The following is a 16,716-nucleotide window of genomic DNA, read 5'->3' on the forward strand; positions in this document are numbered from 1 at the left end:
AGTGTGTGGATAATAAAATAGCCCTAAATTATATTAAGACTTAAAAAAAAAGCCTTCATGTGGAGATTTTGTATATCCTCCAGGGTCATAATTTCAACTTTTGTGTGCCAGAAATATCGAATTGCCTTTATTAGCTTGCTTGCAGATAGCAAGAATCAATAAATATTGTTTACTTCTCAGGGCCTGGTCTGGCTTGCCTATCACAGCAGAAATATCTTTTTTTTTTTTTCTTAATTCCGAGATCCCCCTAGCTTGTCTATGCTCCTTGACCTGCCAGAAGGATTTATTTACCTTCTTGTAAAGCTGAGATCCCTTCAGTCATAGACCAGATAACAGGCCAGTTACCACGGAAGACTTTTTAGGTACCAATTCTCCCTTTTTATTATATTACCCAGAATTTCTAAAATAAACCTAATACTCCTTTATATATATATATATATATATATATATATATATATATATATGAATAGGTATAGGAATGATGTATTCCCTTCTGGGCACATTGAGAGAGAATAGCTACCATCCATTGAAAAGTAATGCAAGAGGAATTTGGCAAACAAAAGAGGTAAAGAAAAACAGGTTCTGGTTAAGAACTCTAATTAAATGATAAATATGGTCTCTTGAAGTAGTATGGTTTCAATGAGGTGGTCTGATAATTGATTAAAAGACTTAACCTTAAATGTTTTCTTAAATATCAAGCCAATACCCCAAGGTATCTTCAGCTTTTCCTTCATCCGTGTGCCAGGTCCATGGTATACTCCACATGGAGGCTAAGTGCTGAGCTGTTTGATTTTTCACAGCCACCAAGTAACAGGATTTCTGCAAGAATGGATGGCTTTCTGGTTTACTTTTCCCCCACAGGCTTAGATTAATCATTGGCACACAGTGGGGGTGCAATGAGTGCTTGAGTGCTTTTTTTATTTTAAGAGTTTATTTATTTATTCATGAGAGACACAGAGATAGAGGCAGAGACAAAGGCAGAGGGAGAAGCAGGCTCCTCTCAGGGAGCCAGATGCAGGACTCTATCCCAGGACTCTGTGATCATGACTGGTGCCAAAAGCAGAGGCTCAGCCCCTGAGCCACCCAATTGGCCCTGCATGGTTTTTTAAAAAATGTGTAATATAAACTTACTCAGTGATATTTTCCTCATTGAAGATATTTTAAAATAAATGAAAATAACCAGTGTTTCAAGAAAGATAAGTATCTAGTAGAGGAATTTAGATAATGGCAATATATATGATTTGATTCCCAAATATCCATTTTTGTTTTCATTTCAAACATCTTTTTTTTTAGAAAGAAATATAAAAATGATAGATTGCTGCATTACATTTCCTGCATCTCAAAAATTTTAATTCAACTTCTAGGCATTTTCTCAACTATATACATTAACAAGATTTGCTCCTAATTTTGAATGGGAAGGGTATCTGTTTTCTGTTTCTTAACAGTGATATTTAGACCTTCTTTCTTTGATTCTTCAAGAAAATGGTTGACATTGAGTTTGAATAGTAATTGAGTCTGGTTCAGAAGGTATTGTGCAGTTATAGATCTCTCTAATTTTGAGAGCCTGAGATATTCAAGTATCCAAGTATTCAGCTTCATTTCCATGAGAAGGTGTGTGGATAACCATTCTGGCAACTTGGGATGACCCTGGAAGCTATTTGCAAATCCTGTCCACCGCCTAAGCACTGAACTGGCTTTGGTCCCCACACAGGCCTTTGCAGCAAACTGGAGATCAATATTGTCAGCTTCAGCCTCCAGTGTTCTACTGTGTTGTTGATCAAACATATACTCCTGTAATTTAGACTTGTCAAAGTGTCCTCAAAGTGCCGAAGTGCCAAATCATTTCCAGAACAAATGGCCCAAATCATTGTGAGAAAAATCAGACCTAGGATGTCCAGTAAAATCAACCAAGCTAGCCTTGATGCTGTGTGCCCAAATACTGCCTGCAGTTTCATGACCCAGAAGAAAAGCAAGTTGGTGAACATCAGTCCCACTATTCAAAAGCCCAGTGAAGATAAACCCTTATCCGTTTGGAATCACAAAAGCAGTGTTCACTTGTGCAGCACATACACTAGAATTGGAATTACTGAGGCATTTGTGTCAGCCACTTGAGTAATCCAGTGGATTCAGACACCCCTGGGGCATCTTTATTGTGTTTAATGAGATGATAATCCACTTTTTTAACCATCAACTATGGGGCGTCTTTCTCAGCATATCACTTAAAAATTCTTCCATCCACGCTTCATATTCCAGTTCTGACAAATGTCTGAAATGTTATTTTCTCAAGAAGAGTTAAGATAGCTCCTTCCTGGGAGTAGAATAAAACTCTACAAAAGCAATCCAAAACTATTCAACCCAGGGGCGCCTGAATGGCTCAGTGGGTTGAATATCTGCCTTGGGCCTGTTCCTAATCCCGGGGTCTTGGGATTGACCTCCAAGTTGGGCTCCCTGCTCAGTGGAGAGTGTGTTTCTCCCTCTCCCGCATCCCCTGCTTGTATTCTCTCTCTCTCTCTCTCTGTCAAATAAATAAAATCTTTACAAAACCAAGCAAACAAAAATACTCAACCCAAAGAATAACTTTTATTATTTTTTTCTTCCCTACACTCTCATTAAATAGTCCCTTCCACTTAGGGGGAAGGGCTTGCCACCATTCCCTTATGCCGCTGCACACTGACGTTGATCCTCCAGTAGCTTCTGCACTGGTGTAAGAATTTCCATCAGAAGAGGAGCTACAGCTGTTGAAATGGCTAAGGACAGAAACTCTGCCCCCCACTGATCAAGCAGGAATGACCGAAACTTCTTTTATCAGTAGCTGCCTTGAGAAAGAGTCATTTCATGTGGTGCATTTTTTGGGTAAGGATCCAGATTTCCTTACTTTTGGTACTCCACAGGCATCCTGTTATTCTGTAATTGAAAGTCCTATAAAAATGAAAGTATCCAGGCAGAAAAGCCAACCTATCACACTGATTCACTTCCAGGCCCTGACACTGATTACTCTGTGGTTAATTTGTACTTGAGGGCAGTCCCTGAGGTTACAGGCAATGTGTTACATTTTCTCCAGTTGGTCTACAGAAAACAAACAAAAACAAAAACAAAAACACCACAGCTTAGTAGCAGTCTGCAGGCCATAGATGAAGGTCGTCTTTGTTTGATTATCCTAGTAGTGGGATCCCTGGGTGGCGCAGCGGTTTGGCGCCTGCCTTTGGCCCAGGGCGCGATCCTGGAGACCCGGGATCGAATCCCATGTCTGGCTCCCGGTGCATGGAGCCTGCTTCTCCCTCTGCCTGTGTCTCTGCCTCTCTCTCTCTCACTGTGTGCCTATCATAAAAAAAAAAAAAAAAAAAAAAAAAAAAAAGAGTGATTATCCTAGTAGTGGTAAAAGTCAAGATGATTCCTTCCAATCAGTGAATGTGTTTGTTGACTTGCTTTTCTGAATTAGTAAGTATTGTAATTGCCTCTTTCTCTTCCCTGCTATAAACTCAATGAGGGAAAGGATCGTGACCTGTCACTATTATAACACCAAAACTAGGTACAATATCTGCGAAAAATAGATGCTCCATAAGTATGCTGAAGGAAAGAATGCATGAGCCAGCAAAACTGTCTCTTAAATGCTCATTAGAGCACGGTGGTGAAATCAATTAGCCTTGACCTAGAAATCAAACATGTTCAAGACATGATGCCCCCTGCCTTTTCATTATCTATCCTTTCCTAAATCTTGAAAGTTCTAAGCCTCAATCTCCCTAGCTGAGGAATAAACAGAAATCAGTGTGCCCAGCCCTTGTAAGACTTTGGAGCTTCTCCTAAGATAATGCAGATGAAAGCACTGTGAGTTATAAGCTACTTTATAAATGTACACTCAGACATGGCATGTCACCCTGACACTGATCAGGGAAATAATTTAGGAAGGGAGCGGGGAGTGGAAGGAGGTGGAGAAGGTTTAATTTGCCAGAATTCTCTGGGGGGTATGGTATGGTATACAGATGGAAGAAACATTTGATAAACTACTTGAGGTGTTGAGTGAGAACCTTTACCACTCCTACACCAAGAGGCATGCTCCAATTTTAAATAATGCTGACGCTTCCTTCTAAGAAAGAGTTCTCCACTTCCTTGCAGACTTTTGGATATAGAGTGGGACATAAGTATGGAGGCAGAGGTGCATTGCCCGTGGCACAGAGGATAATCCTCCCACCCCCCAGCAACTTTTCCTGAAGATTAAAGAGCAAAAATTTATTTCTTTAAATTAAGACTTTGAGGGATACCTGGGTGGCTCAGTCAGTTGGGCATCTGTCTTTGGCTCAGGTCATGATTTCGGTGTCCTGGGATCAAGCCCCGCATCAGGCTCCCTGATCAGCAGGCAGCCTGCTTCTCCTGCCCTGCCCCCTCTGTCAAATAAATAAATGCATAAACCTCAAAAAAATAAATTAAGAGATGATGTCTGCCTATCAAAAATAACAAAGTAAAAACCTGCCTGGGATGAACACATATTGTATATCCAACTTCGTATATAATCATGTCAGAGTCCTATTGGACTACAGTGGACCTGAAGGAACTCCAGCCTGTGTATCAGAAAGTCAGAATATATTATATTCATGTAGGAGGGACCAAGCTCAATCTTATTAGCCAAAAAAGTGAAGCTCACATAGCAATGTTCGGACAGACCTGGAGTCAGAACCTTCTGGGCTACCAAATGTTTGAAAGGTGATTATATTTTAGGTATTGATTCAAACTCATTGAACACATTGCTTATTTGTACCACATTTTGCCATTCCCTGTCTCCAAATGGATAGACTCCATCCAAACTAGGCAAATGAAAACTGGTAACGGCTTGCTAATGGATGTCAGAATCTTAGCTCATTTTATTTCAGTGTTCTTTCACTTATTCCTTAATTCATCAAACATGTATTAGATGCCTGAATGGTCCAAGCATCTGGAGCTGCATAGGGAATTATAGTAAATACAAACAAACATTGTGTGTATGTGTGATCTGAAATGTTTACTAGTTGTGGTATGAGAGAAGAAACATACCATTAAAATAAAACATTTGGCTCTTGGGCTAATTTCCAAGATGTTTGAAAAAAAATTGTCCATTTTGTGTGTTCCCTCTTCATGACTGGGTTAAATCAGGAATACAAAACCACCAGAGATTTGATTGCAGTATTTCATTTCTCTTATACAAGTTAGATAGAATGCTGTCATTCAAATTATGCCTAATCTCCCCTTAATATTTTTGCAAGATTACCTGAAAACTTCAAAACAGTGTGAAATAGACTCACCTATTCATGAGTTAATTCAGCAAACATTTATAATACTTATCATGTGCCAGGCACGGTGCACAAGTACTAGGGAGGAAAGACCCAAATAAAGAGTTCTAAAAGAACTCATCTTTTGAAAATAATTAGCAGTTGAATAAATAACTTATAATTCACTGTGGTGGGACAGTTCTATCAATTCATGCAAGATACAGAGGAAGCATGGAGGCACACGGAGGAAGGTGAGGTTCATTGGACCCGGGTGTTCAGAGGCTTCCCAGAGACTGTTAAGCTTAAGTTATATTTGAAAGGAAGAATAGGGGGTGAAGGTAGAGATGGGCATGTCGATATGAAGGATCAACATTCATCAACAGACACCTGCAACAAAATTTGTGTCCTGGATCCTGGGAAATATAACCAATTGATGTCTGCTGGAGTAAACTATGGTAAACAGTACTTTTGTCAAAGTTGTTTTTTTTTTTTTGTGTGTGTGTGTGTGTGTGATATTACTAACTTGAGTATGATGAATCCTTGTGATTTATTAGTTGAGATTTGCGCGGATTCCTCCACATTCTCTGAGTCTTCCACATTCTCTGTCTCTCCAGACTGTGTTGCCTTTGTCATTGTAGAGTTATGATATGGTTAAAACCAACAATGTCCTTGTAAAAATGGTCAAATGATTGTAGAATTGACCACATGATGGCAAAGATAACACTGGGAGATTTAAATGCCTGTCTATGGTCACAGAAAGATTTGTCTAAGATCTATATTCCTGTTTGCCATCTCCTCGGTAGCAGCTTTTATTATCTAATAGGCTTTTTCATCTCTCCCTTCCCCTTCCTCCTCTTCCTCTTCTTCCCCCCCTCCACCTTCTTCTACTTACCCTGCTCCCTGTCTTCCTTCTCCTCCCCCTCTTCCTCCTCCTCCATTCTCTATGACCCTCTATATCTATGACTACATACTAAACCTGGACTTTCATCTGTAAAGTATGTGTGTTTTTTTTAAAATTTTATTTATTTATTTGAGAGACACAGGGAGAGAGAATATGAGCAAGGGGAGGGGCAGAGGGAGAGGGAGAAGCAGACTCCCCACTGACTCCCCACAGAGCACGGAGTCCAGCCCGATGTGGGGCTTGAACCCCTGTAAAGTATTTATTATTTATTTATTATTTTGATTTATTTATTTATTTTTAAGATTTTGATTTATTTATGAGACACACACACAGAGACACACACACACACAGAGGCAGAGACACAGGCAGAGGGAGAAGCAGGCTCCTCGAAGGGAGCCTGATGTGGGACTTGATCCCGGGACTGGGATCATGCCCTGGACCAAAGGCAGATGCTTAACCACTGAGCCACGCAGGCTGTGTAAAGTGTAAAGTGGTTTTAAATCTGTTCCTAGAATTCTTTAGAACTTCCTGTGAAGAATCCTTGGGGATGACTGAGTCAACGGCATTGCAGGCTTACTTTCTTCACAGATCCTTGACAGATTCATATAGATCTGCTATTTAAATTGGGGCTTTGGGCAAGATTTTATTTGAAAAAAGAGGATAAACTGAAGCAATCAGAAGGGCAGTGACAGTATCAATACTATATAGCTACCTAGGCAGAACTACTTTCAAACATGGGTCTTTTATTCTCAGATGCTTATCCCATTCAGTTATTCCAGGCGAGCAGTCTCCTCCACCCCATTTCCCCTTGTAGCAAAAGAAATCCCTGTCTGTGAACTGTAATAACAGAGAGGGTCATCATGTGATCCCTGTTTCCCCTCAACTGTAGACTTAACTGCCTCCTAACCTCCTTATAACTTTTTGTTTAGAGATTTTATTTATTTATTTATTTATTTATTTATTTCATTCATTCATTCATTCATTCATTCATTCATGAGAGACACACACACAGAGAGGCAGAGACATAGGCAGAGGGACAAAGGGGAACCCGATGCGGAACTCGATCCAAGGACCCTGGGATCAAGACCCGAGTCAAAGGCAGACAATCACTGAGCCACCCAGGTGCCCCTCCTTCTAGCTTTAATCAGAAAACCTCTGTCCATAACTTTCTAGATTTAATTCAGTTTGAAGATGCTAACCATGAATTTATTCCATTTATTATGCTCAGCCTTGGAAACACAAGGTTAAAAGTATATGTGTGGTCTTTGAAATGGAGTTTCTCATCAACTCCTCCGGGTATGGGGGACATCTACGTGTATACACCTGACTTCTTCAGTGAAACCAGTCTGCATTGGAGGCATGTTTTTATGGGTTGAATTTGTCCTTAAAAAAATATATTGAAGTCCCAACCCCCAGTACCTCAGAAAAGTGACTTTTATTTGGAAATGAGGTAGTTCCTGATGTGACCTGTTAACCCAGGTTGATACTGGAGTAGGGTGGTGGTCCTAATTCCACATGACATGCCCTTATAAGAGGATGGCCACGTGAAGATACTGAGACACAGGGAGAGAGCACGTCAGTGTGAAGATGGAGGAGAGACTAGAGTGATGCATTCTCAGCCCAAGGAACACCGAGAGTTGCCAGCCATTATTAGAACTTAGGAAAAATATACGGAACAGAGTCTCCCTCAGAATCCTACCTAGGAAAGAGCTAAACCTGATTTCAACTCCCTGATTTTGGACTTCTGGCTTCCAGAACTATGAAACAATCAACTATTGCTTTAAGCCACCCAGTTGGTGGCACTTTGTTATAGCAGCCACAGGAAACTGATACAGGAACATAAAGTTCACAGGTAAAAAAGCCACTTTCAGCACTGCTGTGTGTCTGGCACACCACTGGGAGCAGGTGACATTTCAACTGGGGGCTCAGAGTAAGTTGGGGTTGTCCAGAGGGAAAGGGGAGGATGGGCTTCCATAGGAGAAGAGAAAGCAGCAGCAAAGGACAGGATTTGGAAAGATCTTTTGACGTTTGAGCAATGAATACTGTGTAGCCCTGTACAGCTCCCGCGTGGAACATGGGGTGCTTTGGGTAAAGACTGTTGCAATGCCCTTTTGCAACAAGACAGTTTACTTAAATAATAATAAAAAAAAACCTTCAAGTTTTGAAATCACCGTGTGTGTGTGCGCGCGCGCGCGCGTGCGTGTGTTTAAATATGTATCTATCCCCAGATGGTTTTTCTTTCTTTCTTTTAATTTCTTTTTAATTATGGCAGCTATTCTCCAAACATGTTTTTGTTTATCTCAAACTAAGTATACAGTTTCAACATATGGAGCATATTTTGTTTTACTTCAGTTTATCTTAAGAAATCAGCTTTCCTAACTCTTGTTGGCAGTGGACCCAAATGATTTCTTACTTTTTTCCCCCTCTTTACTTTCTCCTCTTCCTTCTTTTCTTTCAGTTACAATTGGTCTCTCTCTCCCCCCTTCTTTCTCTCCCTTCTTCCTCCTTCCTTCTCTTCCTCCCTCCCTCCCTCCCTCCCTCCCTCCCTCCCTCTCTCCCTTCCTTCCTTCCTCCCTTCCATCCTTTTTTTCTTTTTCCTTCTGGAATGTTATAAAAGATTTCCCATGCTAATGAACTGGCTCATTTAGTGGCAGGGAGCAATCATTCCTTGGCTTGTGACATTTAGTCAGCCTAGAAAATATACAAAGTGGAAATAAAGTGAATAAACGAGTCAGGAGTCATATTTGCTCTTCCAGTGATAACACCATGAACCTGGTATTCAAGTCTGTTCATCATCTGGACCCAAACTTTTTTTATTAGCCTTGTGTTGCATGATGCTTTTCCAAACCTCAGTGTCATTGGCTCCCTTACTCTTTCTTTCGTTAGAAAATGCATTTTCATCTTCTCAGCCGCCTGCACGCCACTTCCCCTTCAAGATCCAGTGCAGATGTCCCTCCCTTTAACACATTTTATGATGCTTCCTGGAAGAATTAATTATATTCTCCCCTGGATTCTTCTAGAGCTCTGTATATCCCTCCATCCTTGCTTTATTTTGGTTGGTATTTATTTTCCTATCTGTCTCTTCCACTAAACTGGGATCAGAAATGGCTTCTCATTGTTCCAAAATCTCCAGTCCAACAGAGCAAGGTCATAGAGTAAGCAGTCCATAAATTCTCACTGGAGTGAAAAGAGATGGCAATCATTCTACAAGGAGTAAAAAGCTTGTCTTTAATATCCATGCAACTCCTCTTAAAATTATTTGCACACTTCCCAATTTGAAGAGTGCTTAGAAATGTCAGAAACTGGGCATCGGAGGCAGAGAGCCACCTGGAATGCTGAGTATAAGATTGTAAGGAAACTTATCCTCATAGCAGAAACTGGGCATCAAGCAGACTTTAAATGTAGCGTGGAAGTGCAGTGATACATTCGTGAATATTTCTGCAGTGACACTAGGAAAAGTGTTTACCACTTAAGCCAACTCTGAAAACTGGAATCAATTGCATTATTTCTGAGATGGCTTCTGAGGGTAAGTGTGCTGTAAATGACTCATGAGTTCTGCCAGAAGCATGAAAGAAGGAGTAGTGGCACGTGTGATGCACTTAGCATGTCTGTACTCCCCTAAAACAAAGCCAGTGTCTTTCGTTTTAAGACCCCCCAGCACATTACTTGACACATTGAATACAATCGACATATGAATGAATGAATGAATGAATGAATGAAGACTGCCTAACCTGATAAAGAGCAACAATACAAAACTGCCAGCTTCAGAGGTACAGCTCTATAATTCTTGCACCCCTCTATGATTATTTAGCCTTTTCAATGACCATGTGATATCAGACACTTTAAATATTATATTTCATGATCCCTAATTCCAGCAACTGAATTCCAGTATCAATGACCTTATTGTGGCTTTGTCCTTTAAACGCTGCTCAAGGGATCCCTGGGTGGCACAGCGGTTTGGCGCCTGCCTTTGACCCAGGGCGTGATCCTGGAGACCCGGGATCAAATCCCACGTCGGGCTCCCGGTGCATGGAGCCTGCTTCTCCCTCTGCCTGTGTCTCTGCCTCTCTCTCTCTCTGTGTGTGTGACTATCATAAATAAATAAAAATTTATAAAAAAAATAAAAATAAAAAATAAACGCTGCTCAATGGACATCCGTGCAGTGAGGAGAGTTAGTGGCCCATGAACTAAGCATATGTTCAGGCCATGTTACTTACAATGACTAGGGTCCCCTCTCTCTTCTCTGACCACCTTTTTTTTTTTTTTTTAAGAGAGAAAGAGAGAGAGGGATGCCTCAGTGGCTCAGCAGTTGAGCGTCTGCCTTTGGCTCAGGGCCTGATACTGGGGTCCTGTGATCAAGTTCTGCATTGGGCTCCCTGCAAGGAACCTGCTTCTCCCTCTGCCTGTGTTTGTGCCTCTCTCTCTCATGAATAAATAAATAAAATCTTTAAAAGAGAGAGAGAGAGAGAGAGAGAGAGAGAAAGCACATGCAATGGGGAGGGGCAGAGGGAGAGAGGGAATCTTAAGCAGACTCCTCCTGCAGCACAGAGCCAACACGGCTCAATTCCATGACCCTGAGATCATGACTGAGCCCAAATCAAGAGGTGGGCCCTTAACTGATGATCCACCCATGCACCCCTGACCACTTCTTTTTTTAACAAGGGGCTTGGAAGTAGCAGTAATATAAGGTGGTAAGGAGAAAAATGCAGAGAGGATAAAATGGATGAGGGGGATGCAGGTAGGCATGGGTGCTGATGGGTGTGGTCAAGGAGGAGGAGCAGAGGAGGTGCAGTACAGGGACCCAGTGGCACCAGGGTTCGGCCTCATCACACTGAGCCCCTGGACTTAACTGTGTTCCTCCTTGATCTCTCCTTCACTTCTTATGGGCAAACCAAACAGCTTCCTGTCCTGTTGTACTAAGACTTCTACATCTGTCTGGCACTTTCCATGGCAGAGCTGTGCACTGAACACTGATTAGGGTACGTTTGTGCCACATCAGGACTATGGGACTTTGTAACCTGGGAGAAATCATACTGGGTTGTGTCCATCTTCGTTGGAAAGGTGGTATGTGAAGGAACTGAGATTGCAGAGGGGAATTACCGAATGTCAAATGCTACAGACCTGGCTTTATCCTGTCCTTGTGGTAGGATATTACTTCTCAATTGAGGAAGCTCCATCTCAGGCCCAAACCTAGAGATTGAAAGAGTACACGGTGTATCAGTGGCAGAGTTCTAGAACCTAACCTTGTGGCTTTCACTGCAGTCTATATTTGTTTTTGCTTCTCCGACCCTCCTCTTCAGAGGCCAGGTTGTCTCTGCTAGGAAGTGGTTGGGTTTTTGTTTGGTTCCTTTGTTTGTTTCATTACAAAAGTGTAACCTCACATTAAACTATTATAACTATTATCATTTAAACTTACAGTTAAACAATTTAAATAAGGGATTTATGTTTATTCTTGGGAGGGAATTTTCTAGTTAAACATCTCACAGATCTGGTCCCTGAAGTCCTGAGTGTTTGACAAATGGCCTACCCGATGACAAATGAACTATAGCGGCAAAGCAGGGGTGACAGCCCCTCACTGATACAAGTCTCCTGGCCCACTGCTGCCTTTCTTTGAGAGCTGAGTAATCAAGAGATAATAATCTAAGCAACATTAAACACTTCAAATGGTAATATGACAGTGGACTCCTAAACCACCTGTGCCATTGAGTCGGGGGTCTTAAGAGCTTTTCCACACCAATGTGGCATCTGTATTTAGCAGGCAGTTGTTCTTGGTTCTGAGTGAAAGAAAATGGTTATGATCAGGAACAATCCCCATCCCCATCTCCATCCCCATCCTCATCCCCATCCCCATCCCCATGCCCATCTCCTGCTATGGAGAGAGGGTGTGGTCCAGTCCTCCTTAGGAAGAAACATGGAAGGAAGGTAGGCAGGACTCCTACATGGGAATTTGTTATATTTTGCCACAGGACCACCCAGCTACCTACCTATCAGTCACCAGCTGACAGATTTCCCTCCCCTTCTTCCTTTGCTTTGCATTAGGGAAAAATCCCTCACTGTCCTCTGTCCTGGGAGACAGCCTGCGTTTCTCTGGCTCTTCCCTCTTCAGCCAAGAAGCACACACTTATGATTAATCAAACTATGAATACATATTGTGAGTCTGAGGGTAGCTTCTTTAGAAACAGCCAGGGGCTGTGCAGTTAATGCTTTGAAGCACATTTTCACCCCAGGAGTTAAGCTAACTTTGTTGAGAATTGTCTCCAGCTCTGTCAAGGATGAAACAGAAGCTTCTCTGTAAACCTCAATTTCATGCCACGAAAAGATTGCCCTCTATGCTAAAGACTTTAAGAATGGTTTGGGGAGAAATGTTATAGACTTTTCAAACAGGAAACCAGCTAAACTCCCACAAATCTTCACATTAACATAGTGATTTCTAATTTACAAAGCACTTTCGGCTGGCTGGCCCTGTTTGTCTTTGACTTCAAACCACAGGACAGCCGCACTGGTTAGGAGGAGTCTGTCACGGAAATCTACCCCCCTACATGCCATCCAGCCCCACTGACAACACTCGGGCCCTTGAAAAAGCCATGCTCCTTTTCTCTCCAGCATCTGTTCCCACTGTTTCCTTTTCCAGGACTTCCCAAAGGAGTCCTACCCATTCTCTCCCTGCCTGTTTAATTAACTTCCTCTTATCCTTCAGTTATGAGCTCAAAGCAAATTTTTCAGGGAAGTCTTCTTTGACCATCCTAACATTCCTTTGTCATCCTATTTGCCTACACATCATTTCTATGTTCAACTTACTATAAGCTTACAGTAAGTAGTGGAGAAGGAAGTGAATGACTACCCCCCACCTGCCTTTTCAGCTGAGAAATTGGAGGCTAAAAGCAACATACCTAAGATCATGTTACTAATAAGAGTTTGAGGAGTCAGACTTGAGATTTCACATTTCAACATTTCACATTTCAGCATTGCCATGTACTCACTTGGGTGATTTTTCTTTAAGTCTCTGGTTCTCTTTTCCTTTATTTGTTAAATTCAGATAATAGAAACTAAGAGGATACTTGTTAAGTTCTACAAGAGATAAAGTATATATATAGTGCTTCTATAGTCAATAAACTCATTCATGTTTTAAGTCTGTTAGCTGAACTACTGATTCTAGTCTATGAAATGATTTTTGTCTTGCTCAAAGACATCAGTATCTCTTCCTATACATGGAAAATGTAAAGCAAAAAGAAAGTCAGTGCTAAATGCAATCATTTTCCTCTTTTCTCCTTTAGCTCATAATATAGTAGCAGAAGAGATTGTGAATGAGACCTTTTGAGGCAATAGAAACAAGCAAAACTAATACTTATTTAGCTTATTTGTCATCTTCCCAAGTGCCTGGTATAGGGTTTATTGCCTTCTCACCTATTCCAATAGACAAAGACCCTTTAAAAGACAGGCTCAAGATGGAGATGCAAATGTTCTGGAGAGAATGAAAGGAAAGATTTCTCATGGGGAAATCAGATTGAACTCACTGTGCTTGTGCTGGTGGATTTGCTAAGAGATGGAGCTATGGAAACAGCCAAGATGGTAGTTAAAGAAGTTGTCTAAGGGGGGGGGGGGGAGAAATAAAAAGAAAAAGGAAAAAGAAAAAAAAAAGAAATGAAATAGAAGAGAGAATAATCACCAAACATCAAGAGGTATTTCATTCCAGATTCTTGACACTTGCTCTGTGTTTGATCCACCAGGCCACCTGGGGTGCTCTATAATGTTATTAAGTCCGAAGTATAATTGATGTCCTCTGAATCGTATTCCTAAACTAGTAAAAGTAGAACACCGACAAAGGATATTTATAGAAATTATAGTACTTCAATAGCAAGGGAATATAAAAGTACTATTCTTTAAGGATTCTATTTTAGGCTAAAGATGAGAGAGAGATTAATTGGAAAACTCACACGTATATGACTTAATATAAATTATCTAATTCATTTAACCTCAAAACTAAAATAAGCTACATAAAAATAGCTACATTAGAGGCAGTAATTACACATATTTAAAACTAGTTAGAGAGAGCTGGTTGAGAACATTGATCTGTATAGCAAGATGTTTTTATGTACGAGAACAGGCAAGGGAATTGTAGTAAAACAGACCTGGGTTCAAATTCTAACCATGCCATTCATTGTATTATCTCTGTGACATTAAGGCTAGCAAATTAAATGTAGGGGTCATAATGCCTACATTATAGGATGCATATGATTAAATAGGATTGAAAATAATATGAGTAATGTCCATATACTAACACCTATAATATGGTCTATTTCACAAATTCTGTTTTCCCCCCTTAAGGCATTTGTTCTTTCTGACTCTGATTTTCTCCGTACATTCTTATTTTTTAAACAGGAGAGAAAGGATAAAATATCTCTGAATACTAAATGGTATACAGTTGCCATGCTGCTGGAAACCAGAAAGTAAATGTGTTTTGTTTACTGGGATGGTGCTACTCTCATCCACTGTCCACCTGATTCCTTCCTCCTCCTCTACCTTTTCAACTCAATTTCTTTAATAAATACAGTGTTATTCAAATTATCTACATCTTCTTTTATGAATGTTGGTATTTATTGACTTTCAAATAAGTTTTCCATGTCATCTATTCACCAGTAGGTGAATTTATTGTATATAATAGTCCATCAATATTTTTATTTACATAACATCTATATTGATGTCTCATCTGTCATTGTAATATTGGTAATATGTGTCTTCTTCATTATATGTACTCTAACTAGAGATTTATCACATTTATTGATATCCTTAAAGAACCCATTTTTAATTTTTGATTTGGTTTTGGGTTTTTTTCTGTCATTTTTTCCTACTGTTGTTTTCTGTTTTTTATTCCACTTATATCCACTGTAGCCTTTATTATTTCCTTTATTGCTAACTTTAAATTTTATTTCTCCTCATTTTAATTTCTTAAGATGGAAGCTGAGGTTATTTATTTGAGATTTTTTCTTAATATTTATATTTTATTTACAAATCATATTACAAATAATAGATATTTAATTCATTACAAATTAACCTCTAATTCTGCTTTAGCAGTGTCCTGCACATTTTGACATTTGGTGTTTTAATTTCACTGAGTTCCAAGTACTGAATTTTAAAAATTTCTTTTTTGATCTTTTTTTTGCCCAAAGTTATTTGGGAATGTATTATTTAATTTCTCATGTTTGAGGATTTTTCAGATATCTATGTTACTGATTTCTAATTTTATTTTATTGTGATGAAATAAAGTATTTTTTTACTTGAACTGCCTTACATTTTTGGGGAGAAGGGCCCAGAATATAGTCTACCTTGACAAATATTTTGTGTGCACATCAAAAGAAATATCATAATGTTGTTGAGTATTGTGGTCTGTAAATGCCAATTAAGTTGGCTGATAGTATTGTTTTAGTCTTACCTATCTTACTGATTTCTTTGTACATTTTCTATCAATTAATGAGGAAGTAATCTTGAAATCTCTGATTTTAATAGTGGATTTATCTATGTCATCTTGAAGTTTTACTAATTTTTCCTTCAATATTTGGAATTTCTGTTACTTGAGGCATAAACATTTAGGATTATTATGAATTGTTCCATTTATTATTATGAAATACCTTTTCCTTATCATAGTAGGATTCTTTGTTTTGAAATCTATTTTATTCAAAATTAATTAAGCTACTCTGCTTCCTTTAATTAGTGTTAATATATTGTTTTATTTTATTTAATCTATTTTTATTTTAATCTTTTATTTATTTATTTATTTATTTATTTATTTGAGTCTTGTATTTAATGCAAATGTGGCTTTACTCCTTCAGAATGTTTCAGTGAAAATCTGCTGTCTTCATTTTGTTCCTTTGTATATAAGGTTTTTTTTTTTTCTTTAGCTATTTTAAGACTTCTTTTTTTCACTGATTTTAAGCAATTTGAATGTAATGGGCCATATTATTTTCTTCGTGTTTTTGGCATTTGTGTTCATTAAGCTTCTTATGTATACAACTTATTATTTTCAACAAATTTGGAATATTTTCAGCCACTATTTCTTCAAAAATTATTTTTCTCTCCTCTCTTCTCTCATTTGAGAACTCTAATTACTCATATATTAGGCCTCTTAAAGTTCCACAGCTGATCGATCCTATCAATTTTTTTCAACCATTTCTTCTCTATGAGCTTCATTTTATAGTTTTTACTGTTGTGTCTTCAAATTCACTAATCTCTTCTTCTGCAGTGTCTACTATGACATTAATCCCATTCAGTGTATCCTTCATTTCAGACATTGTCGTTTTAATCTATAAAAGTTCAATTTAGGTATTTTTAAAAATATCTTTTATGTCTCTCTCTATATTTTAAATATCCCTTCTGGATTGATGAACATACAGAACACTGTTATAATGTCTGATTTAATGCGTTTTCTACTAATTTTATTCTGTGTTCATGTTGTATACATTTCAACTGATTGGCTTTTTCCCCTCAGTATTGATTGCATTTTCCTGCTGTTTTTATGAACTTTTAATCTTTTTTGGATGCCACAATTGTGAAGGTTTTTTTGGGGGAGTACTTTCCAAA

At 39.2% G+C, this 16,716-nt stretch overlaps 1 pseudogene; it reads right to left on the bottom strand.

Moving 5' to 3' along the window:
- Window positions 1-1,353: 1,353 nt before the first annotated feature.
- Window positions 1,354-16,427, bottom strand: LOC129502390 (metalloendopeptidase OMA1, mitochondrial-like; annotated as a pseudogene).
- Between the last annotated feature and the right edge of the window lie 289 nt (window positions 16,428-16,716).

The sequence above is a fragment of the Nyctereutes procyonoides genome, unplaced genomic scaffold (assembly GCF_905146905.1).
Source record: "Nyctereutes procyonoides isolate TBG_1078 unplaced genomic scaffold, NYPRO_anot_genome, whole genome shotgun sequence".
Classification (NCBI taxonomy): Eukaryota; Metazoa; Chordata; class Mammalia; order Carnivora; family Canidae; genus Nyctereutes; species Nyctereutes procyonoides.